This window comes from Empidonax traillii, unplaced genomic scaffold, assembly GCF_003031625.1.
Source record: "Empidonax traillii isolate 1590-97213 ecotype Southwest subspecies unplaced genomic scaffold, ASM303162v1 scaffold154:size1206225, whole genome shotgun sequence".
NCBI classification, from domain to species: domain Eukaryota; kingdom Metazoa; phylum Chordata; class Aves; order Passeriformes; family Tyrannidae; genus Empidonax; species Empidonax traillii.
The window spans coordinates 376,418-402,418 of NW_020955347.1; the positions used below are offsets into that span (position 1 = coordinate 376,418).

Below are 26,001 nucleotides of genomic sequence, written 5' to 3' on the forward strand. Positions count from 1 at the left end.
TCCCAGCTCACCTCTTCTTCTCCAAAGCTTACCCTCTCCTCAAAACTGTCAGCGAGCACAGCCACTGGTGTAATTGCCGCCTGGCCCAGCTGAGCCACAACGGGTGGCCCCAGCTGCAGCCAGAGCAAGAGGCACAACCGCAGCCCCGGAGAGAGGCAGGCTCACAGCATGCAATCCTGGGCACGGAAACAGGAGAAGAAATATCACATCCTTTCATTTCTGTATTTTTGGGTCTAACTCCTAATGCCACGCTCCTCATGAGCAGGAAGGCAAATGATGCAATAAAACTGTTTTGAAACCCTTATTTATAATTTTTTTCCTGCTGATATTTTTTTTTTTAAAAGATGAGTACTGGATGTTACTATTATTTCTCATAAATAACTTCTTTTCTTGATTAAAACAGTCCAGGCCAGTGTCAGAGTTAATTCACAACGTAGAGCATTGTGACTAGCTTGGTTGCTCACAGTCCAGGATTTCAATCAGCCTTTCCGACAACAATTACCCCTTTGGAGTGGGAATAACCAACTTCTTGGAAGGATTACAAAGCAAGGGGAAACACTTTCAGCCAGTAAAGTTAATAACCATTGATAAACCTTGCTTCAAAAGCCAATGCAATAATCAGTCAATTTAAATTATTTTAAGCCCTTTCATTATTTTCCTCAAAACATCTCCACCATGTCACTGAACTAATGGCTGCCCAACCATATACAAACCATATACATTTTAACACCGATTAGAGAAAGAAGTACTTTGCAAAAGGAAAAGTTTCAGCAAAACACAGTGAGGGTGCAAGTCTAGCACCTGGGAGGCCACAAGTTAAACCCTCCAATCTCCCTCACGGGAGCCAGCCACACATGCAGAGTGAGAGGAGCAGCAATGGCCAGGCGGTATTTTCTCATCCTCCCCCCATATCTGCACACAAGACTGCTACTGGTCTCACCTCACTCCCACAAAGTGCTGTGAGGAAGATGTGCGTGAGCTATGCTGTGAATGCTCAGCACGTGGTTTTCCAGAGGATCACAATGCACAGACCAAAGCATGGACTCAGAGTAGCCCAGAACGACAGCTGCCTTGGTATGGAAATTGCTGAAATTTCGCCTGCTCTCCCTCCCTCCTGCAGCTGCATATGCTGGAGAGTTGTTAAAAAAGAAAAATATCTATAATTAGCGAGTCTACATACACCCATTTTCTTTGCAATATCTTTGGCAATATTGGAGCGAAGTTACTCAAACTTTCCAAAGAAAAATAACTGTACGGAAAATTCCCTTCTCAGGAATGAAGCAGCAGAAAAGTATGAGGTTGAAAAGGGTTAGAATGGAAACCATTGTGCAACCTTAGCTATAATAAGGACTGACAAAGTTGATTACTGTTTATTGCATTTATCTCATGTTTTCTGATAAATGCAATCACATCAGAAGACTGTATAAAGGAGCAAATGTATAAATATTTCCATTAAATAAATGAAATACCCTAAAGAAACGGGTTTGGAGCTAAATGGTGTATCTACAGGCTGTCATAAATACCCCACTCTCAGAGTAAGACTTCTTTTGCTTTGCAAAGAAGTGAAGTTGCTTCTTTCTCTGTATGATTGTTCAATTTTACTCCCTATCTTTATCCAAGAAAATAACTAAAAGATAGAGATAAATATTTTAGAACACAAGTTCCTCTAACGCCCCCCTTTTCCTCCTTCTTTTCTCCCCCTTCCTGGTATTTGAAGCACATTGCTTCAAATTTGAAGTATATTGCTTTAGAATCAGGAGATAATATGACAGGGCAAAAATTTCTTCTCTGCAATATAAGAATTTATGATGAATGGTTAGTTCAATAAATTTACTCAAAATCTGTCCCACTAACAGGTTAATACAACTGTATTTGATAAAATAAGAAACTAGTATTGAGCACTTATGAGCTGCCTCTGTAGTTAAGCTGTATTCTAAAAAAGAGTACAGTTTGTAAGTAATTGTCAAAAAAAAGGGACATCTCATTTCTCTTCTTAATGAAATAATGTTTTAAGTGTCATTCTGGATCAACTTAGTCCTTTTATTGCAAAATACTTGCACTAATTGGCAATACTTAAATGTAGTAAATATCGAAATAAAAAGTAATTTCAAAGAGAAATTAGAACACTTTGTTTTGCTAATAGATTTAATTTCTAGGGTTTAGTTTTTTTTTTAAATTCTGATTTGTTTCTATTGAAACATTTTTTTCACTGCAATGACAACTTAATGACTGCTTCCTGACCACATAGGTGTGCTTTTCAGGGGACATGATATTTATTGTGAAAAAAAAAAAAAAAAGAAATTGCACATAGAATTTTCACAAAAATAAATAAATAAATAAATAGATAAATAAATAAATAAATAACAATTTATTATTCCAATCTTGCATAGCAGAGACAAAAGAAGCTCAAGGTAGCACTAATGATACCCTATTTCTTTGCTCTAAATGTGGGCAGAAAAAAATTAGGAGTTCAGTTCATATTGTTTTAAAGAGGCTGTCTATGTAGCTGTTAAATAAAATAGGAGCAAAATCTGGAAGTATGGGACTATTTTCCCCCCTAAAATCCACGAAAAGGATAAAGTTAGGATAGCCATTCAATGAACTATGTAGGCTGCATTTCTGAACAATTGCACTGGTGATGGAGAGCAACTCTGAAGTTCAATAGTTGCAGGTCAGAATAGTTGCAGGTCAGAATAACATGTTGCAATTTTACTCTTACCAGTATATACTGACACTCAGTTCCCTGGCTGCAGTTGTTTCCCCATTTTTCTCTCAGTGTAAGAAAAAAGCATAAGAAACAAAAAAGGATGAGAAGGAGAAAGAAGGGGAGCCTCTCCTCTTTGGTGTGCAACCCAGTTCGATAGAGAAAAGGGAGACTGCTTCACTGCTCAAAACACAAATACTCCTGGGAGCGTCTAAATTTACTCCCATTTTGGCATTTGGTAACCCAGACCCACTCTGGCCCTTGGTAATTCAAAGACAATGACTATGTAAACCTCAGCCTTAGTTTCCTTCCCAAAGCTTGGCTCTTCCCAACACTGTGCTCCAGGGCCTGCCCTGTCCCAGAATTTTCCGGCTGAAAGAGTTAACTGAACCTTTTTGCCAGCCTTGCTCAACATAACTTTTCTGAGTCTTAGAAGAAGTTAGCACTTGAACCTCAAGTGGTGACCTAAAGGCCCCTGCTAAATGAATTCCTGGTTAAAGTCCATTGACATTGATGGAGTTATAAGAGGAACAGAATTGGTCCTTTGCCTTTTTTGCTGTTATCCACAATAGGCAGCTCTATTTTTCTGCATAACAAGTACCAGAATACTGAATACACTGGCTGCCAAGAAATGCAGAACAAACAGATTTACATGTTTTTCCCTTTATTTCCATCATCTGACCTTTGCTTTTTATGTCTTAGGAGCAAGCTGCAACTTTATTTACATGTATAATCTAGATGAAATGCTAGTTTGTGTGTAGAAAGCTATGCGGACTTTGATCTTTGAACCTGATTTTCCATTTTTTTTTCAAGGCAAAACATAATGAATTAATGGAAACATGAAAACATTCGGTTTTAGAATGATTACCATTTCATGGTTCTGATTCTTTCAGCCCAGGCTAGATTCTTTATACTTCTCTAGAGGATTGAAGCATTAGTTCATAGTCTAAAATATTGTGTCCTGACATAGTAGGTAGTAAAATCACTCATATTGCCCACTTCAATAATGATAGCTTTGGAATCTCCACAGAAGTACTTGACTGCAACAAAAGGTGCTACTAGCCACCTCAAATTTGTATGAGTTATCAGTAGTGATAAAATTAGTGATTAAATTATGAAAATAGTGGAATTCAAATTATTAGGAAAGGAGCAAAAACTAATAGGGAAAGGGAATAAGTACTCTGAGAGTCAACAAGAAAAAACAAATCAGATAATAATCTAGGCATGGCTTATGGTGGGGGAGAGGAGTTTAAAAAGAATCATAGATCTAATCTAAACCTACCCTCTTTTAGTTTGAAGCCATTCCCCCCTGTAAATATGAGTATATGCCCTTGCAAATAATCTCTCTCCATCTTTCTTGCAGGCTTCCTTCATGTATGGACAGAAAGGCCATAATCAGGTCATCTTGAAGCCTTCTCTTCTCCAGGTTGAACAAACCCAGTTCTCTCAGCCTTTCCTCATAGGAGAGGTGCTCCAGCCCTCTAATCATCTTGGTGGCTCTCCTCTGGATTCGCTCCAATAGGTCCATGTCCTTCCCGTGCTGGGGACCCCAGAGACAGACAGAGCACTCCAGGCAGGGTCCCCAAGGTCTCAAACACGCAACTTAGTACATTGACTCTTTTCTTTCACTAATCCAATAAGTTTTGGATGATTCATTTATATTTTCAAACTCTTGATTTTTTTACTTCTGTGTAACTGCCTAGACTTGGCTCTGATTGCCTCTGTACAAAGAACACCTCATTTCCACCCCACACTTTATGTCTGGGCTATGCAGTCTTCCCAAATTTATACCCCAAATGAAAATAATATGGTACTGATACCTGCCAAGTCTTAGTCTTTCTTGGTCAGGAATTTTTTACAAAACAACAGCAAATAGCCTACAGTATTGAAATGGAGGAAATTATGGAGAAAGAAATATAGAGTGCTAACTTGTACATATGGTTCTTTCTAAAGTAAAGCATCAATTCTAATATGAATTTTTAAATTCTGTATAAATTTACTGAAAAAATCTTTTTTATCCATGTCTCCATACATCATAAGCAGACTGTTGTGATACAATAATACTACTTTATCTAAAACTGAACATGAGAAGGTTCTTCACAGGAATTCTATAAGTAATCAAAACAAAAATAATATGGATTTGCTCATATATCTGTTTTATTAATTTTTTTTTTAACATTCAGATGATTTTAATAAATGTCTCTGTCCCTGCTGCTTTACAGACGATCATCAGCTTAGGAACAGGGAGCATCTTAGTGGAAATAACCACCTTCTAAATTGCATGATAGTATTTTGCGACCCAGTTAATGGGCAGTAACAAATCATCAAAGCAATCCAGGTAGTTACTATCAAAGAAGGTTTTTCTTTAAAGGGATTTAAAAAACACAAACAAAAAAAAAAGGAGCAAGAATCTAGGGCACTTTTCAGAGGACACCACACAGAACTCAAGAGCAACAATGACATTAACTGTGAGACAACAGCTCAGCACAAAATGTCTGTGCAGTGGAGCTCTGCTGCTTCAGTGAAAGCCACCGCCTGTTACCGTGCAGTCATTATCAAAGAGAGAAAATTCCATCAACAAACAAACAAACAAAAACCCACAAAAAAACCAACCAAACAAAAAACAAACAAAACAAACAAACAAACAAAAACAAGATCAAGATTATTTAAAGCTTACTTATATCCAAACTCTTTTTTCTCTAACTTCAGCATCACAAAAATTACCTTTCAGTTCCTAAACATTGAATTTGCAAGTGACCAGCTAATCACATCAGCTTTTGACGGCTTTTTCATCGTCCAGCAACAATACCAACCCTGGTTTTGGCTTGGAGGTCATATTATTTTTTGATTGCGTTGATTAAACTGAAAATATACTTAATGTACTCTAACTTTAATTCTTCATATAATCTTAGGGAACACAACTGCTTTGTCAATACTATATTTAAAATTACCTCTAGAGTACATACATTCCTACTGGCCCGTTGTTTTCCTCAAGGTGGGAAAGATGAGCAATGCAAGTAGAGTAGCTAGGGATGTACCCTACAGCAAACTCGGTTAAATTCAGTTAAACTCTGCAGTTCAGAAAATTGTTTTTCAAAACACTCCTGGAATGAGGAAAGCAGTTTCAAAAAGCAGCTCCCAATAAAAATCAAAGGAGAGGAGTGTATCTCCCTACATCTTTAAAAGCCTCTTGGAATTGTTGAGTAAAACACTCATCAGTCTGTCAGATGCCAAACTTTCCAAGACAAATGAAACTATCTCAGTTTTACAGGACTTGTAAAGCAAGAAATTGTGTAACCTGCTGTTCCAAAACACACATGATGCAGATAGAGAAGACACATCCTGTGTGATGCCTATGTGCTGTGCTGTTAGCTCAGTTTTGGATTCTCTAAACACCGGGTTTGCTTTCAAAGAATAACACTCTGGTTCCCATACAATACATAAGAGTCTACTGGCTCTTTAGCTGGGAAACAAAGTTAAGAATGTGTGGGCTTTGGCTTCAAAATTAACCATGCTTTAGTAATCTAGTATACTAAACTGTTTCTTATTAATGTATCATGCAAATACTCTCCAGTCCTCCCACAAGTCTGACACTTTCCCAACATATCAATAGCAAATGTTCTGTGAAATGCAACTTTTCTGATGTAGGCCACCCTGACTTTCGGTGTGATCTCAACCCACCATCCAAATCTTCATGGCAGATGCAGAATGGAGTTCTTCTTTAATAAGGGAAACAATATGAAAAAAAAAAGTTTCTTGCTAGTTTGATTACTTCAGCAAAGGAATCACCAAAGTTTGTTTCCTTCAGCAAAGAGACTGCTGGGGTTTTTTTTACTTTTTTTTTTTCCTTAATTATGGCTGAATAGAATCCAGTTTGCTCTGTTTACAGAACTAGAATGTAAGGTGATGCAGGGGGATGGTTGGTATCAGCTAGGCTGGTAAGAAGCTGATTTCAAATACAATTTTGAAGTGCACCAGCTTAATCCCAGCTCTTTTCTGTCTTAAGGCAGATGAGATGGAGAATGTACCCAGGGAACTTTTGTTACATGACAAATAAGCTTTGCAGAGGCTCTGCAACAATTGTCCCCATCTCCCAGAGCAGACTTTTATTTAATCTTGCTGTTGCCAAGCCATCCAGCTTCACATCCCTTCTCTGGGTGGTGGATGTGTCTATGTGAACGCATGGTACTGTCACACTGAGTCACAAGAGCCCTCTGTTTGCAGATTGTCTGGATGCTGGCTGCAGAAAGCAGGTTCAATCTGCCCTGCTAGTCAAGAGGTTTTATGGTTTGCCCTGATCTAAGAGCTGCCCCACCTCGACTGCTACCAGCACCAGCCTAAAGTTCATGCCAAAGCCACCTCTGCACACTGTGCTGCAGCCTGCAGTCCCAGGGTGGCCATAGGTTCTGGCCCAAACACGAGGCCATTTACAATGGCATATGAAGGTTATAGGGGGAATATCTAGCCATTGCTATTTAGTTTTCATATACTTATGTTTTACACCTTTTTACGCTATAAATAAAGTCATAGCATTATCTACTCTCCTCTGCCTCAACCATATAATCTCTCAGAGGCTTTCTGTAGGCCCTGTTGCAAAAGAGAACCTTGAGGAATTACTAAAGAGGGTAACATATTCTAATTTTTAGCTATTACATCTGGAAAATGCAGCTTTTTATTTTCCTTCTGGTTTTAACATTCTCTGTTTGGATGCACTATGGTTTTTCCCCCATGAAACATTTAGTTATCACTTCACAAAGCCAATACTAACAGTGCAGGAGAGAAAAGCCATGTGAGTTGTGTGAAGGCAGATCCAGGGTGACTCAGTGGCTGAGCAGAGGAGTGAGCTCAGAGAAATAACACTGCACACATCAGAGGTGGAAGGCAAATTAAAGAGTTTTGGAAGCTAAGGTGGGGTTGGATGCTGACCAGACAGTGGTACCTGGAGCACATAAATGAAAAACAGAGAGCAATGCCTTGATAGGTATCATGGGGCAGGGAGAAAAAGTAAACAGATATGTTTCAACTGAACTGCATGCCACAGAGGAGGTGACAAGTTCCAGCGGCCACTCATGGACCACACAACCATTTCACCTCTTGCCTCTTTAGTTATGGATGGAGATGCAATAAGTAATCTCAGTAAACATCAGAGTCCCTCTGCAGTGCTCTTCACTGCCAAGTCTAAGAGAACTGCTGGACTTTTTTTTATTTGCTCCTTTTTAGATCTAGCTCTTGGAGTTAGGAGGTGATGAGGAACAATGCTTTGGAAAAACACAAGCTCCTGCTCAATGAAGTTCTGTTTGTACCAGTAAGAGTTTGAACTATAACAAAACCTAAGTGAAGTAGTCTGTAATTTGGCCCAGGACTCCCAAAGCAATGTCCTCTGCCATATTTCATTCTGCATCTATTCTTCACTAATAGGCACTATTCCTGTGTCCTCTTACTTCAGCAAATGCAAAGTTGCTACAGTTGTGAAGGACAAAGAGCTTTGCACTCAGGCATAATACAAGACAGGACAGAAAAATGAGGAGGAAACTGCCTTTGCTAGGCTTATTTGGATTATGCCTTTTTTACCCCCAAAATTGAAAGCAACTGGAAATACTTCGGAAATTCAGGAGATTTAGGGGTTGTTTTTACAGCAGATGAAAACAACTGACCCAAATGCCTCTATATTTTAAAGGTCCAAGGTAGAGGTATATTAAAAATAACCAGGTCCTCTAGGTTCTATTGCCTACAGAAAACTTAAACCTAAAATAATTGTTTTCTAAAATTTATTTCCTTTAACATGTGTACAAGATTAAGTGGTTACAAATAGAAATGTTAGATATTCTGAAATATTTATGGTGAATATCTGAGTTGCTTATTCTGGCAGACTGTATAAGAAGGGATCAGTATGGTATCTACATTTTTTTCCCAAAGAAACGGTAAGAAAAAAGAGTAAGAAAAAAGAATAGGATAAAAGGAATTCAGAGAAAATTGCAGAGCATACCTCTGTTTCCGTTCCCTGATAAAGAAAAGACACTATATGCACATCACAAGACTAATCTAAACTTCTTTTCCAAACAATCTACTCGAATGAGCAATTGACACAAGTGGGTGTAATTCCAACACTTTCTGTTTGCAATGCCACTATATCTGGTTCATTTCACCTTCCCTCCCTCTCCCCTATCCATTTAATAAGAATTTCTTGATCTTCTGGATTATGAATTACAGTCACATGCCCTCTAGTGAGCTGTGCAACAACAGCATCTCGGTAGGTGGAGAATTGTCAGCTCATTGAAGAGATGCTTCTTTACACTACCATGTGCTATTTTCCTCTCAGAGGTATTCAGCATGTTTTAAACTCAACCCTTCTGAATCATCTAGCTTTCTGAGAGTTCCTGTTTTGAGGATAGGAAACTAAATGTTCTGAACTAAGGAAGACAAATACTTAGTCCAGTGGGCAGCATTTAAAGCAAAGTTAGACTTGGAATCTACAGAAGTCCTATTGCACCAGCTAAGTATCAAAGGCACAGTGTATCAATACACACAGTACCACTGTGGCTTAGAACATCTCCTAGGGTGAGGGCCTGAGCAAGGATCTTTGGTATCATGCCATTTTGGATGGGATCATCCAAAAGGATGATACCACCCTTTCAGACAGGAGCTGTTCAGAAATGGAGCCCTGCCGGTGCTGAGGAAATAGTGCTTGCAGCAAGCAGGTTTGTACAATGCTAACACTTGACTGGAGGATACTCAGTCTTTCTCTCCAGTGGGCTCTCTTTAAATACATGGAGATATTTCACAGGTTGCATGTGCCTTCTATGCCACAGGCTGGCAGCTCCTGCTTTAAAGCAATGCTCTCATTCTAGTTAGATAATTTGGATGTCAATCAGCAGCTTCACCATTCATATGAGTAAAATTTAAGATGTACTTCAAAGTTCACGGCATTGAATTTAAACACAGGGTTACCTAAAGCTTACCACAGTTCTTTTTTGCTCATTTGTGCCCCTGCAATGCATTATTACCCACATCCTTAAATAGTCTTACTCTGTCATAATCCATAAAATTAGGCCTGATGCTAATAAAGCCTGATTCATATGAAAAGAATAAGAATTGATGTGGCTATTGTCAATGGTAATAACAAAGTATCCCATTCACACGATACAAATTACAGATGCGTGGAACACAGGATTCCTATTTTATGATACTTAATATCATTCTCCATAATTAATAAAAATTGCGGTACAAATATTCCAAAAGCAGTAACAAATAAAGAAACAGAGGAAAATTTAGTATTAATCCTGTTTCTCTAAATATGCTCAGAAAATGACATAATGCATCAGGAAAATTAACTTCTGATTTACAGATTATATATTACAGTTGGAATGCCAATCTCATCTGAAAAGTATAAAATGCCTTTTTGAAATGTTAATTGAATTTTTTTGTGACAAATGAGGAACTATTGTATCCAGTTATGCAACACAAGTAACTGTCACTCCCTACTTTGCCGTGTTACCAGCTTCATACCAAAAAGCAGCATAGCAAATTTATTTTCCAATTGTTAGACTTTGTCATATTTTCCAGCCATTAACTTGTGACCATGCACTTCCATGCAGTCCTCCTTCAGCTACGTTAGGTTCAGCTGTGCACTTAGCTGGTGGCTTGAATGTATTTCAGCTGGAAACTATGGGCTCACCTACCTAAAGAGATGCATCAGTCCTAAAATCCCCTTTCCACAGGGAATAGCTGAAGAATATAAACATGATTTTAAATAAGATATAAGTCTATATCCTCTATGTAGGAGTTTACATAGAAGTTACTACTGCTGTCTGAAAATCTTGTCAACCCAACTAGAGTCGGAGTTGGAATTTCTCCACGCTGGGCAACAATAAATATTATTCATGTGAAGATGGTTATCTGGATACAGCAAGGCAGTTATTCCGGGGGAAATTATGGCTGACAGCATAAAAAAGTCTGGTTAGTAATCCAAGTGACATCTTGGAATATGTAAAAGATTAAGTAACAATGTCTGGAATGGACTAGATCAAGACAAATCCAATGGGAACTTAAGTGGCTAAAAGAGCACTAAATAATCTCAGGAATCCATCTAAAGATTCAAGATGAAAACAACCCCATTCCTTTGCTTATATTCCGTTGGTCTGGTTCACAGTTTTGTTGTTGATGGATGCCTATCTCTTTAGTCAATGTCTAGCCTGTCTCTTTAGCCAATACTTTATAGCAATAAAACACATTATTTATACGAACAAAATTTTCTAGCAACAAAGTCTGATCCTTACCAAATATGGTCTCCTTTCTTTGTGTAGGCCATCATGGTTCATAACCAAAGGGAAAAAACCCACAACGTTTTACTATTCATATTAGAAGGCTTCATAACAGATGACTGTTTATTTCCAAAGCTTTCACACAGAAGTAGAGATCAGAACATGTTCAGGGGCAAGTATAACTATGTTTATATTTGAGAGGAAAGAAGAACTTCTATCCTGTATTGAAAATGGTCTGCTGAATTTTCCTACCTACCTTATATCCCTACCAAACTGAGAAGTTCATGATCCTAAGGTAACTCAGGGATTTGGAAATCTTCTCAAGACAACCTTGACCTTGTATATGCACACATCATTTTCTCAAATTCCTATTGATTTTTAGTATCATTCCTGCTGCCTCACCTTTCCACCTAAGCAATAAACAGGACTTTGGAATTTGCCACTCCCTGCTTATTAGATCTGTGGGAAAATGTTATTTTCACACTCTTAAATGTTATTTTCACATTATTAAAATTTCACCTCAACCTGCAGACAGGCAAAATATGCAAAAATAACTCATTTATAAACTGGTAAATGAAACAGCACAGCAATTACCATTCATCTCTTCTCATCTGGAACCTTGTATCACAGCCCTTCTCATTAATTCAATGTTTAGTAATGGTCTAGAACCATTTCCCTACTGCTTTAAAACATTTACAGGGATGATAATTAACAAAACAACTTGAGACCATTAAGCATAATCATTTCGGTAACTAAGATAATTCAACTTCTAAAAAACCCATGCTAGGCAGTTTTCTTTGAATGACTGTGGTAATATTTTTAATTCTCTTTTTGTCCATGCCCCGACTTAAAGAACTGTGCATAAAGGTTTCAGAGCTGCTGAGATCCTACAGCTCACTCTGCCTTCAAGGAAGTCTTTCCATAGCTCTGACATGAACACATTGGAGGAGAGCAATGATGGTAGTTAACCTGAGGTATGCATTTGGAGTCCCAGTAGAAGACATAACAGCTCACCCTCTCCTCTCAAGAAGACTAAATTATGTTACCCACTGTGTTCAAGTCTTTAGATATTTTAACCGCTTGAAGGTAAATAGGAGTTTGGGGGTCTTACAGAAGATCCATAAAAGAGACATTTTCTGAAAAAGTTATGAGTAAGGTTAGAGCATATGTCTGCTCCATAAACTCTTTCAGGAACTATTGAGCTGATTAGAGATGATGCTGGCACAGGCTCACATGTTGCCCTCTAGATAAGAGAGATCATAAGAGCAGATCCAATGCCATTCCTGTGTTAGGTCTCAATAGCATTCCTGCCTAAGTCTTGTGGTGCAGGACAGGAAAATCTCTGAAAACACCCTCACAGGCAATAAAGGATAATCAACTGTGCTTCAAAAGAAGTTAAGCAGAGCTCTGAAGACGGAACAAGAAAGCAGTCTACATACACAAAACTTGTACTGTGTCATAAATCTATTCTATGTCTCTCATTCAGACTTAACTGCCATGCTCTTGTTTTAATGAAGTACAAGGCCAACATATTCTACCCACCTTCACCAAAAGCCAGTAATAAAGCTGTATGTGTCTCTGTGCAGCATCAAAACAGATTTCACATTATTGTTTTAAATAGCATGGAAAGATGTCTGCATTTTCTTAATAGTTGTAACCACACTACATAGCACATGTCAAAATTCTGAAAAGAGAACAGATTCCCAATGCTTTGTACAATGTATATGGTTTCTTTACTTTGATGTCTTTGCTTCTTTATTGTATTAAATTATCTGGATTTTAAAAAGAAAAAAAAAAAAAAAAGAAGAAGGCTGTCTTTTGACTTTTTACTGAACTGTCAAACATTATTTGAGCTAAGAAGACAGCCAGGACCTCCATAAAAATTTTGGAGAGTGGAGGAAGGAAGAAGGAAAGTTGGTAAATATCCTGTCTATTTGCACAGATATGTATTTCAGTCACAAAGTTTGCAGTGGGATGACATTGTTTTAAGAGTCATTGTAAGTGACTTCTAAAATTCACACAAAAAGGATCTACCCTATCACTCCTTAGGGAAGTCCTGCATCCCTCTCCCACTACCATTTTCTGCAGTTTTCCTATCTCTTCTACATTCCCTAGAGGGACAGGATGAAGCAGTGTTGGTAAGTGTCTCTGGTCACCACTTTGGGGATAGGGTTGAGATTTCTTGCATGTTTTTTCTTCTAACAAACAAGCATGATAGAGAGAAAAGATCCATTTCTCTGTTTTTAATATCTAGGGGAAAATGCAAGCTAACAGGAATTATATTGTTCTGTTGATGTTTTCTCTTTACCTGCAGCATGCTTGAAGTCAGTACCAGCTGTTGCAGAGAAAGATTTTGGTGCCCTAAACAGAGATTTAGGATTTCAGGAGAACAAACAAGTGACAGAAGCACAGAAACCTCATAGAGAAAGGATTCTGCTGCCATGGTAGAGAGCTGTACATCAAATAGACCTGTCTCAGCAGAGGAGCTGAAAGAGTGCTCCTTCAAATCACTCATACAAAAAGTGGATAAAAAGTGTGGCCCTTTGAAGTCAAAGGCAAAACTCCAGGTGACTTGTGCCTGGCCACAGTTTCAGCTTTAAACTCAAATTTGAATTTAAATTTAACAAATCACTAGGCATAATATGGTTCAGGTTATTATAAAATAGTCCTTCACTCTGGCTTATTCAGTGGGAGTTTCCACATGTTCTGCTTGCTATGCAGCTCAATAAAGGCACAAATTTCAGCTTCTAATCCTGAAAATAGAGTCAGCTTTCACGGAACTGAATGTTCCCTTTTGTAAAAATAGTCCCTAGAGTTCATATTGAAGGATTTGGAATCTGCCAGCCTGGCCTGAGATCACCTAGGCCCTGGACATGTGTAAATCTCTGTCTGTAACATCAGAAATGTGCAAATGGTAGGAGATTGGGAAAAATTCCCATTTTGAGGTAACAAGAGGGAGAATTAAAAGTTTAAATGGAAAAATGTTAGTGGAAGTGACGTGAACTCACATGTCTGTCATTGATCATATTTAATAAATGTTGATCACATACTTCTTGATCTAGAGCCAATGGCTAATACAAGCAAGAAAAAATGTAAGCTTCCCCACCCTCCATGTGCTGCTTCTGAGCCTGACAGAGTGGGAATGGAGAAGGTCAATATTTAGTCCTGTAGTACAAGCAAAGCACAGGTTGTAGGCAAAAGAGTGCAAATTTCTTGGGGTATTGCACAGCAAACGAGTTCCCAGAGGGCTCCACGCAGCAATGGTTAGATCACTTCTTATAGCTCAGGTACAGTCAGCTGCTCTCCTTAGTGCAGACAAAGCATACATTTGTTTTCTAATTTCCTACGTAAAATCTTTGATACGTAAAATAAATAGAGCTAGAAAGATTATTGCTAGACATGTAACATCAATGAAGCTCCAGTATTTTTCCCTTTGAATTTCAATACTTAGAAGAGTTTCCTTTAAGACAAAGAACTCACATATAAAAACTCATAATGCAGACCAATTTCATGTGCTTTATATGCTCTATTTTAAAGTCTACAAGCACAATAGCAAGGTCATTATGAACACTAGGAAATTAGCTCAGATTGCATGAGAGAGGGCAAGTCACTTAGTGCTGGTGGGGCAAAGCAGAACAAGGAGATTGGCTTTTCCAGCTAAGCCAACGTGCTATAGACCTGTACACTGAAGCTCCAGTTCCAGCCTTTCAAGTGTTAGCATCAGGGCCAGCTTCAGCAACTCCTTCCTCATACTCCCTCCTTCCCATGCCTTCTCTCAGTTGAGCTGGTTCAGCTGTCCACGTGGAAAACCAGAAGGAATTAGTCATACAGAAACACGAACAATCACAGATGTTTACAAAAACAATCTTGCACAAATGAAAGCAAAAAGGGGTTCTTTTAATGCAGAGCTGTCCAATGATCTCGTTTGCCATGCCACGTGACAGCAGCATCAGCAGTACTGTGGGCCAGCATGGGAGCAGAAGAAACTGTTGGAGTCAGAAGGCCAAGCAATGGATGGTACAGGGGAGGCTGCCTGCAATCCCAGGCTCTCACTCAGATTAATGCTTGTTTCCCATTGATAAATGAAGTCCTGTGAATACCACTGAAAGCAGACCTGGGAGTGCTGTGAAGGTCTGATGTTTAACACTGCTTAGGAAAAACTGAAGGTACCTTGAAAGAAGAAAATTCATAGCTCTAGTGCGACCACCCCACTAGCTTTAAGGAGGTGATGGTCAGGGATGGTTTCACACCTTGGTAGCAACTCTGACTACATCTGACCACAAAATTTGCTATATCAGCTCACAGTCATTGCTGCATGTACAAGCCAATGCTACATTGAATATATTATGGAGGATGGGGGGGAAAGAAAAAAAAAAAAAGGCAGAAAAAAGGTTTAAATGCATTTCATACAGTGTGCTAGACTTGCACCAGAACTGCCAGAGCTGACCATACCCAAGTGCTATCATTTGACATTATGAACAATTTTGGAGCCTGCTGTAGTGCAGGCTACTAAATTAGAATTGCTTGACTAGACTTCCTTCTAATGAAACCAAGAATTACATGGATCAAGGGTTGGCCTTGATGATCTCAGAGGTCCTTTCCAACCCATCTGATTCTATGATTCTATAATCTCTCTTAGTAAGAAGCATACTTAAACAGAAGCTTGAAAAAAAAGGTGCAGGTTTCTTCTAATATTCTTTAAAATGCTTTTGCCTTCTGATTTGCCAGAATTTAACTAGTACAGGCTTCAGTGTTAATGTAAAAATGTCTGTTTCTATAAGAAGACTAGTACTTGAGAAGTCTTGACTTTATTCATGGTTGGAATTCACATGAAGAAGTCATGTAAATACTGCCTTATAACTCCTCATGTAACTTGTGGTTTAGGGAGCACTTTATTTGTCATGGAAAATTGAAGAATATGGCATCTCACACAGAGTGTTTTAGTCTCCTGAAGACAAATGTGACACAAAAACCTCTCAGCATAAGCCGCAAAGTGAGCAGTTATCATAGAACCATGGAATACCCTAAATTGGAGGGGGCCCATAAGGATCATAGAGTCCATCTCCTGGCTTTGCACAGGACAACCCCAAAAATCACAATGTGTTTCTGAGAGTCTTGTCCAAATCCTTCCTGAACTCCGTCAGGCTTGGTGCTCAGCAGTCAAATCACAGTGCATCATTTCAATGTCATGAAGCTGAGTTCGCAGCAGCAGTGTTCACCATTTAAAATCAGCCCTTAACAAAAGCAATTGCTGAGTTAAACATTTTTCTGCTGCTATATTTAGGAGGTGGACACAACAGCCATGGGGAAATTCCAAGCTGCAAAATCACCCTTGGTGGTTTTGGTCTCAGCCTGTACAGGACAGTAGCTGAGTGCTCTTATAGCGAGGGGAGGAGGAGACAGCTGGGGAACACACCATCTTTCCTAACAGGGAGGAAGAAAACCAGGTGACACCACATGGCATGTTCTAGCCTGCATGTAGGTAAACTGGTGGGTTTTTAATGTACAGACAGCAAAAGAGCACATCAACTGACTCTGTAATTTAAAATATCAGAAAAGCAACCAAAACTGAATATTTGTGTCATGATTTATGAAACTGAAACACTGGCAATACCAGCAATTTTGCCCAGAGCTTATCTCAACCTTATGTAGGGATGCGAGAGCTCATCCCTTCAGGAATTAGAGATAAAATGCATGAGACATCTCTTTAACCAAACAAAGCAACATGTGGCATGTTTTCTTTCTCCAATCCCTCCCCAAACTCAGTATCCTCAAAATTCCACACTCTAGCAAAATGGGGAGAGAAACAAGAACCACTGTTTTTTACTCTCTAAAGCATCCTAGGTTTCAAGTCATTCCTTGTGTTTAATACCCGAGATGAGGGAAACCATCACTGAGGCAACATCATTTAAAGCAAACTTCTTACATCTCTTACTTGAAATGAGCCGGCAATGTGCCCTGGTGGCCAGGAGGGCCAATAGAATCCTGGGGTACATCAGGAGTAGTGTGGCCAGCAGATCCTGCCACTACCTGGCCCTAGTGAGGCCACATCTGGTTCTGGGCTCTTCAGCACAAGAAAGACAAGGAGCTACTGGAGAGGGTCCAGAAGAGGCCACAAAGATGATTGGGGTCAGGAGCATCTCTGTTATGAGGAGAGACCGAGCCAGCTGGGCCTTTTTAGTCTGGAGAAGGCAAAACTGAGAGGGGATCTCATTAATACATATAAATATCTCAAAGGGCAGGTGCCAAAAGATGGTGCCAGACTCTTTTCGTGGTGCCCAGAGACAGGATGAGGAGCAATGGCCATAAACTGAAACACAGGAAGTTCTACATCATCATGAGGAAGAACTTTATGTTGAGGGTGGCAGAGCACTGGAACAGGCTGCTCAGGGAGGTCCCGGATTCTCTGTCTCTGAGACATTCAAACCTCACCTGGACAGGTTCTTATGTAACCTGTTCTAGGTGACCCTGCCTTGGCAGAGGGGTTGGACTAGATGATCTCCAGAGGTCCCTTCCAACTCTAACAATTCTGTGATTCTGTGAAATCTAATTTTTTTATAGAAAACACACAGCCTGCTTGCAAGTAAAGATCTCCATATAGTAAATGTCTGCCCTGTTACTGCTCAGTCCTTTCCACTCCTGTTGTTCAGGTTCTGCTACCCTCTTAAATAAATACCTCCATCACATACGTATAGAATGTACACATTCTTTTTTAAATGGAAATCAGAATAGAGATTATGGTATTTAGAGTGAACATCGAAGTCTTTCGTACCTGTTAAGACATTCCCAGCTTTGCTTTGTCTTTTCTTACCTATTTGATTCTTCCTGCAGTTGTTCTCTTTGAAATAGTGTTAATGTCCTGACTTGTTTGTGTTCCTTCTATTCCATCACATTTCCACTGCAAAAGATATCTCTCTGGGATAGCTTAACTCTCATTTGGGGAACTCACAGAGCTAGCTTACCTCCATCATTTTCCTCTATCTTGCTCTGAGCTTCCATCTCTTAGTGTGACTGCGCTTACACGCAGCACAATGGGGAAATATGACCTGGAGAAACATGAATAACAGTGTGAGAAATTTCCCTTCCGAAAGAAATTACAGTCTCCATTAAACCTTATAGATCAAAATTTAATTTTTGTGACTGCGCACACATATAATATCAAGACCTTTACACAGGAGCTACACAGGAGCCATGCTTCAAGAAGAGGTTATGCACTGCTAGCATCAACCCCTGGACTGCGTGGATTTCTCAGATTTGTGTGGCAGGCTTCATCTGATCAGAAAATTAAAATGTACACCTCAGGTTTACTTCAGCATACTTTCAGAACTGCCTGGGAATGTCACATTCTGAAACCAAGGTATTTCTATGAAGCTAGGACTCGACAGCTGAGTGTTTGTAGATATGTTTTCAATTATAGCATTAAGCCCAGCAGTTTAAAGCCAAGTCTCCTAATTTACAACAGTACTTGTTAATTTACAACACTGAGCTTGTATAACGTTTAAGTAAACACTGCACTTCTGGATGACAGAAAGCTAAACAATGAAATAAAACTTCAGAAACATATCTACTCCTGCAGTTTTCAAAGAGCTTCCAGTTCTCCAAAAACAAACAGCTCCCAGCTGCCCAGCATTTATGCTCATGCATCCTGTACCTCTAAATATGTAGAGAGAAAGGGACCAACAACCTGAATCCTTTTCATTCAGAAGATCCATCAAAACAGATTTTAAGGTAAAAATCTCCTTTCATCCACTGTATTTAATTTTGTTTTGTGAAGGGAGGGAAGTGCGAAGAAGAAAATAAACACAAAGTATAAACATGAAACTTACTTCAATTTTACTACTGAAAAGTCAATTCTTTGTTTCAATTAAGCTAAATTCTAGTCTTTCTAACAAGCATTTGGGCTGAAGACAAGTCCCTCATGTTTCAGCCTTCTGTGGCTGAAACAAATCAAATTCCACGATCTTCTTCTTAGCCGTCAATTGCCTCACCTCCTTTCCCACTACAATTTAAAAAAAGTTTCACCTATCTAACCATGGCTTCCTCTGTAAAATGTCACTTTTCTCTTCTGACTATTGCCAAGACCTCAATAGTAGGGCTGATCAAATAAGTAGAAGCTGTTCAGAATATCAATTTTTCAGAAAAAATACCTTCAATGTATTTTTCTTAAAGCCCAAAATAAGATGGCAGCGGAAACAGACTATTTTTCAGTGAGTTACTGGAACTGTTGCAAAAGGCATACATTTCATTTAAAACAACTGATTTAACTGAAAATCTGTTTTTTTACTAAACCATCCCAAAAGCCGGTTGTTTAAAAAACTCTGCAGAGGATGATGCCCTTAAGGTCCAACTTGGTTTTCTCCTCAAGTCTATAAAATCAGAGCTTTCAGAACTTTTGAGCTTTATCCTCAAATAAAGCGTTTTGGGGAACATTTCAATATGGAAGCCCTCGAAGGGCTAAGAATGCAGAAAATGTGTTTCACAACAGCCTTCAATGGTACAGAGTATGAAGAAAGGACTCAGAGACTGGAAAAGCTGAGGCATGTTCAAAGAAGTTGTGAGCCTGAGGGCAGGTTTTGCAAAGCCTAAGTAATGACTTGAATAGTACTGGCGAGCCACGGAATAGGACCAAGAGCATCAAAGGCCTCTTAGGGAGAAATGGGATAGGACAGTGGCTTCACAACGGTTTTGTGAATATGCACTACTCAGGATCTATAATACCATAACTAATTAAAAAGGGTTTAATAGACATTATTCTTTGGGGTGGGTGGGAGGGTGTTTCATGTTACCAACAACATTTTGCGCCCTTTGGGAATATTCTGCATATTTGTAAGCAGAACGTTGAGTAACAGCCTAGGAAAATGCCCTCCAGACTCACTGCCAGGTCTCTGGAGCAATCCAGCTAGAAATATATACAGCCTGGTCCAGAGAAAGGCCAAGATCGACAACTCCGTCTCAAGATGATGGGATTTTTGAGCATTCAATATCCCACAGTTGGCTAAGCCCTTTAAGTAGCAGTTATTGCAGACAGCTCTCTGACTTGGGCAGGGAGAGAAACTTGGGGCTGGCAACCTAAATAGCACACTGCCCAAATGCCCATTCAGCTACTGTCTGAAGGCAGAAATCCTTAAAGTAATTATTTATTCATTTTTGAGGGCAAAATTCCCAGGGACAGCAGTGGGATTCTGCCTATGTTAACAAGGACTTTAGGCTCTGAATTATTACTAATTATGACTGAAAAAGGCATTAAAAATTAACACAGATACTCTACAGCAAGATCAAATATCACATATACAGCTTTAAATTTTGAGAGTTTTATTTTTTTTAGGGTCTACAACAAAGATGAAGACATATCAGATTGAGGTCACCTAAAAAAAGAGCTGACACTCTTATTCACGTACAACACTGCAAGTAATAAATGTTTCCAACACAATAACACACGACAAAGTCAACCCCTACCAAAAAGTCCGACCAAACAAAAAACCTCACAACCCAGAAATACAATAGGTTGAATATTACCACATCACAACAGCTGAACAGAAATGAAAAGAAAGCACTGAGAGCTAAAATAACTACTGAGGGACAGGAAGCTTAAAGTAGAAGGCTTCACATGAACTCGAGAAAGGAGGGATGCAATGCTGCAAATGTAAATGTTAGTATTTTACCAAAATAATTAAGTTAGACTAAAACATAAGTACCAGTCACATAAGCCAATCTGCTCTCTTGTAACAGGGCACATGCCTAGAAGAGATGCAGTAGATGTCACAGTTTGAGCAGAGCAAGTTTTTTAACACTGTCTCCCTTGGCATTTTCATAAGCCACCAGGGGAGACAGACTAGAGGAAACGCTGTGTTCAAGTTCTTATTTATGGTTCACTAACTGGAAATATGAACACATATATATATATTTAAATATCCATATATCTAGATAGATATATAGATACATATGTGTATATATAGGTGTAACCAAGGAGCCTGTCCTCAGCTAGGTATTTCCAGTACTTTTAAACAGCTTGAATTATAACATTATTTAGGGAATTAAATAAATGTTCTGAGTGGAAAAGGGCTACAAGGGCAACGAAGACAACAATTAGTTTTCATAACAATAATGTTAATGTTGAGAAATAATCCATGTTAAAAAAAAAAAAAAAAAAAAAAAAAAAAAAAAAAAAAAAAAAAAAAAAAAAAAAAAAAAAAAAAAAAAAAAAAAACAACGAACAGCCACACAGGGTTGTGACTAAAGAGTGCAAAATGCACATTAATATGCTTTTTTTTTCATTTAACAGAAACAGAAAGCACGTGAAAGACTATACAGCTGATAAAGTCTACCCACAGTTAGACCACACAAAGCAAGGAGCCTAAAAAAGAATTGCCAAAAAAAATATATCATCTTCTTAATTAGTGAGAACTTGTATCTAGCCATGGGGCTTCAAGCAATACCAGAGAAACACAAATGAGAAAGGATAAATGACAGCTAAAATTAAAGAAATAGATAGGCATGAAACAAATATCTGTTCTCCTTGTTTTCAATTTCGTTATTATGTCTTGCAAGTTCAGTAAGAAACTGTACAATCCAGTTCATTTTATTTCACCCAGGGTTGACACAAGGTCACATGGAAGAGAGTGGTGTTGGTGAAGGTTTGGAAACAGCTGATATAACATTGTGTAGGGATGCCACTAGCAAAACAGAGAAGAAGCTCAGTATGAAAGTGTGGCGCAGCAAATTCCACCACTCCTACCTCCCGAAGGGAAGAGCATTTCCATCAGTCCAGCCTCTCTCCTCAGTTGTCCTCCCTTGGGCTCCAAACACCCTGTCAGTATGCATATTCCACATTCCTCTGGCCTATAAAAGAGATATTAATACATTCCTAGCATGGCATTCAGGGGGGAAAGTATGCCCAAGAGATCAAATTATACTCCCAACTCTCTCAAAGTGAACTATGGTTCATCGCTATCAGGAGATACAGGCAACAACATGTTGGAAGAAACATATTCCCAGGGAATAAAGACAAGGTGTGGCTCATGAAACTACAATTGAGCACAGTTTATTTGAATGGCTGTTTTTAATTTACACTTCCTGAAAGCACCAATAAGCTTTGCAGATATGCATCAGTACTGAATCCCATGGATGTCAATGGGACTGCAAGCAAGCACGGGGCTTGCCCAGGCTGCAAGCTCAGAGAGAAAAGCAGGCCCAAGTGGCTGGCTGGGTCAAGCACCTATGGACCTTGAACTTATAATAACTGACAGAAGAATGTCCTCTTGCATTAAATCAAAATGGATTTTCTATCACTTTCTGGGTAACTTGGTTTTCAAACATTAAACAAAGGCCAACCCGCTGGAATGAGAGCGAAGTAGTGCAAGGATATGTCATCACAGTTTTCAGTAAAGCCATAAATCTACTGAATTGCTGTGTGACTCTTATAACACCAGACTGAAGTGAACTGCATAACCCAGCAAAATAAAACATTTAATATAGAATTACTTTTACAGTGCGTTGCCTCACTTTGCCATTTGCACAATAAATATCCTATTTTGCTGTTTCATAAAGTTGTATAAGAAGGTTTGAGGTCACATGGAAATGCATAAAAACTGGTTTGAGAGAGAAGATTCATCTTCACAGGCTATGAAATAAGGCTCTGATAAGGGCCCTTCAAAATCTGTTGGAGTTCTGCTATTGAACACAATACAAACAGGATTTGGACTCAAATGAGGGGATTTTCTACAACACCTGTGGATGTTTTTAATTTCTGCAATACACGTTAGGTCCCCAAGAGTGCATCTGGTAGAGGTCAGAAGGATTCTTCTATTCCTGTCTCTCTAGTTTCTTTGGTAGAAACTGCTGGATCTCACTGCCTTTTCATTCTTATTTCCAGATAACGCAATATGACAGATTCCTACATTAAACACCTCAGGCATCTTTCCCTTTTCATCTAAAAGAGGTTTCTTCTAGATTGCAATGACAGCCTCATCTTAATAGAACGTAATCTGTTTCTTAGAAAACACAGGAAACAGAAAATTACTTGAAAAATGTGGTATTAAAAAATATTATAAGAATTAATAAAACTGATGTAACTACATGCTTCAATATTCCATTCATTAGTGATTGGAAAAGCCTGCTCATTAACAGCAGTTGTTCTAAAAACAACAGCATTTGTGAGTTAAAAGCACTTGAGTAAAGGAACTAGAGATTTTTACAAGCACACTTTTGACTTCGTGGATTCCTAAGAGGTTTTCAATGTTAAAAAAAAAAAAAAAAAAAAAAAAAAAAAAAAAAAAAAAAAAAAAAAAAAAAAAAAAAAAAAAAAAAAAAAAAAAAAAAAAAAAAAAAAAAAAAAAAGACAAAATACTAAGATCTACTGGGCGCTTGTTAACTCTTTAAAGAAAAGTAATAGCATTCAAACCAAATAAATACATTTTTCATCTCATCTATCAAAACATACTCTAGATACATTCCATATCAAAATATACCCTAGCATGTACACCACGAATACACTGTCTGAAGACACATCTGCTTCTTGCAATAAGAATTTTAATTAAATATTAAGAAGACAATGGAGACAGGGGTAAAAAGGGTACAGGCAGCCAATGGACAAAGTAGGCACGTATGATATGACACTAGTTCACTCATTTCCCTAATGTGTCCCAGCCCATGTGAGAAAAGCCTTCTGGGGCTTCACAATCAAAACTCTGCGTGACTTCTCACTCAGGAAACTCTAGCACAACAAAATGAGCCTTGCAATGTGACCCTCAGGACAACAAAGAAAGTTGTTGGCAGAAGGATAGAAGATTCAATTTCCATAGCTATGGCCCTCTAACAGCGTATGTCCCTTTTTGATTAAACCAACTATGAGATCATCTCCAGCACAGAGCTAACAACTGCTATATTGTCATGCCAGGAGTATGTTGTTATTTGCACTAAGGCAGACTTTCTACTTAACACTTAATTTATTTTTATTTAAACATTACATAGTTGAAACATAAAACAAAAAAATCTGATGTTGATGGGTGGGATGATCTCCACATTCAAAATTACTTTTGGTCTTTTCAGGCCATACCTAACAAACACAGTCACTACACTAAAGAAACAAGGTGATTTCTGAAGCAACATATTCCCAAAGTATTCAAAACTAGTTGCTGATAAAATTTGCACTTAGTTCAAACAATCCGTTTTTTTTCCATGCTTTTAGTTATCTTGATTTCAATTTCCCTTGGGACAGCTATTTTTTTAATATAAGCGTCTTATTATCTTTTAAAAGGGGTTTATATAGCATATTTTTGTTGAAGTTCTCTTACCTTCTACTGAGAGACTGACATAGGAAGTAGTGTAACAGTCATTAGAGAAATTTCTGACCAAAGCCAATTTTATAGATGTAGAGAAAAATGTGCTTCACAATCAAAAATATGGCTAGGTGAGTAGGGAAAAGCTAAACAAAATCTTGAAGTCTTAAACTGAATAGAAGATATAATGTGAATGTACCTGGACTGAACTTAGTCTTCCAGTAATGTGTACAGATCACCAAATCAGAGGTGGTATGATCTAATAACTATCCTTTATCCTATTGTTTATTTCCAAGAAATAGTGCTACTGGTTAAAAAAATCGGGCAGCAATAATCCAAAGAGATAGTTTCACACTTAAAACCCTAACATTTTATAACTTAGTGTCTGATACTTGATAAAAATTTGGCAAAAGGGCTAGAGAGTTTGTTTCATGCTAATGTTTTTTCACCTGTGAGAGGTATAGCAAGAAATATTTCCAGCAGATATTATCAGAGTTTCTACACACTAACACTGTAAAATTTGTGCGGATGGAAATGGATTTAGCAAACAATGTAAACTAACAGATATCTGCACCCTTACTATGGATAAGGGGACATGAAACGCATTTGACTCCTTCCATAATGTTTTTTCTTAGACTTTCTGTAATCATTAGCTATTTCTTTCCTCTGCAAGAAATGCAGCTTTGACTAAAAATGAACTGCAAGTGAGAATCTGAAAGAGTATCCAAATCACTGAACCTTTATTACCTCAGCTTCCACAAGATTTAAATTTGGAATCTTAAAGCCATGACACCCTTCATTTTGAAAAAGAACACACCAAGATTAAGATTCTGTTCAGACACACTGTCTCCTACAGCTCTAAAAATTCTGTTCATGACCCAGTTATGGGAGGGGGATGAAAGATGTTGCAGTTTGCCCAGTGCCACAGAGCAGGAATACAGCAGTACTGATAGAGGTTCCTCTGGCTGTGATCAGGCACCATATAGTGAGCAGTTAATGTCAGGTACCTGCACCTTAAAAAAAGGTTTGATTCCCTAAGAATGACTGACAGGGATCAAGCAAATGATCAAGCAAAGGAGATTCAAAACTGTCAGAGGAATTGTTGTGGGTTTGCTCTGGGTCAATTTTCTCTCACCCCCACACAATTGCTATAAGTTGAGAGAAGGTTTATGCAGACAAAAGAGATCTGATTGGGGAGAATAATATTGAGTTATGACCAGAAAGATAAAAACTAAAGAACTATATACATATACTACAATTCTAATTAGGCAAAAATGCTATGTATTTACAAAAATACCCCTCCCCCCTTGTATAAGTTCAGGAGGAGAAGCAGTCTCTTTTCCCCTTCTGGAGCTACATGTCTTTTAATAATTTTGCAGCACTTGAAAGTCCTTCTTCTATTATCTCTAAGACGACAACTCCGATTTGTTGCAGTTGGAACTGTTTCTCTTTCTCTCTCTCTTCTATGTCAGACTCAGGGTTGGGCCTACTCCCTCCTGGGCTAAGATCAGAGGCTGGGGGGTTACCCAGACCCTGTGGGGATCTTCCATGGACTGCAAGGAGACACTTGCCTATCATGGATCTTCACCACAGGATCACAAGGGGTAATGGCTTTTGAGCCCACCCGTTTCCTGTGGGGTCTCACCTTACGAGAGACAGTCTTTGATGGACTTCTCTAACGTGAGTCTACCTTTGGGCAACAGTTCTTCCATTCTCTGCTGTCCCTCAGGGTCACAAATTCAGCTGCACCAGCATGGAT

The 26,001-nt window shown here is 38.6% G+C and overlaps 1 protein-coding gene across 1 annotated transcript in view; it reads right to left on the minus strand.

The window, feature by feature from the left end:
* Positions 1-21,754, minus strand: part of DKK2 (dickkopf WNT signaling pathway inhibitor 2) — a 73,657-nt gene extending 51,903 nt beyond the window's left edge. Inside the window, exons 1-2 of the mRNA XM_027884743.1 lie at positions 21,701-21,754; positions 17,777-18,011 (exon numbers count right to left, since the gene is read on the minus strand). The gene's annotated coding sequence lies outside the window, so the exon portion shown is untranslated. The remainder of the gene's footprint in view (positions 1-17,776; positions 18,012-21,700) is intronic.
* Between the last annotated feature and the right edge of the window lie 4,247 nt (positions 21,755-26,001).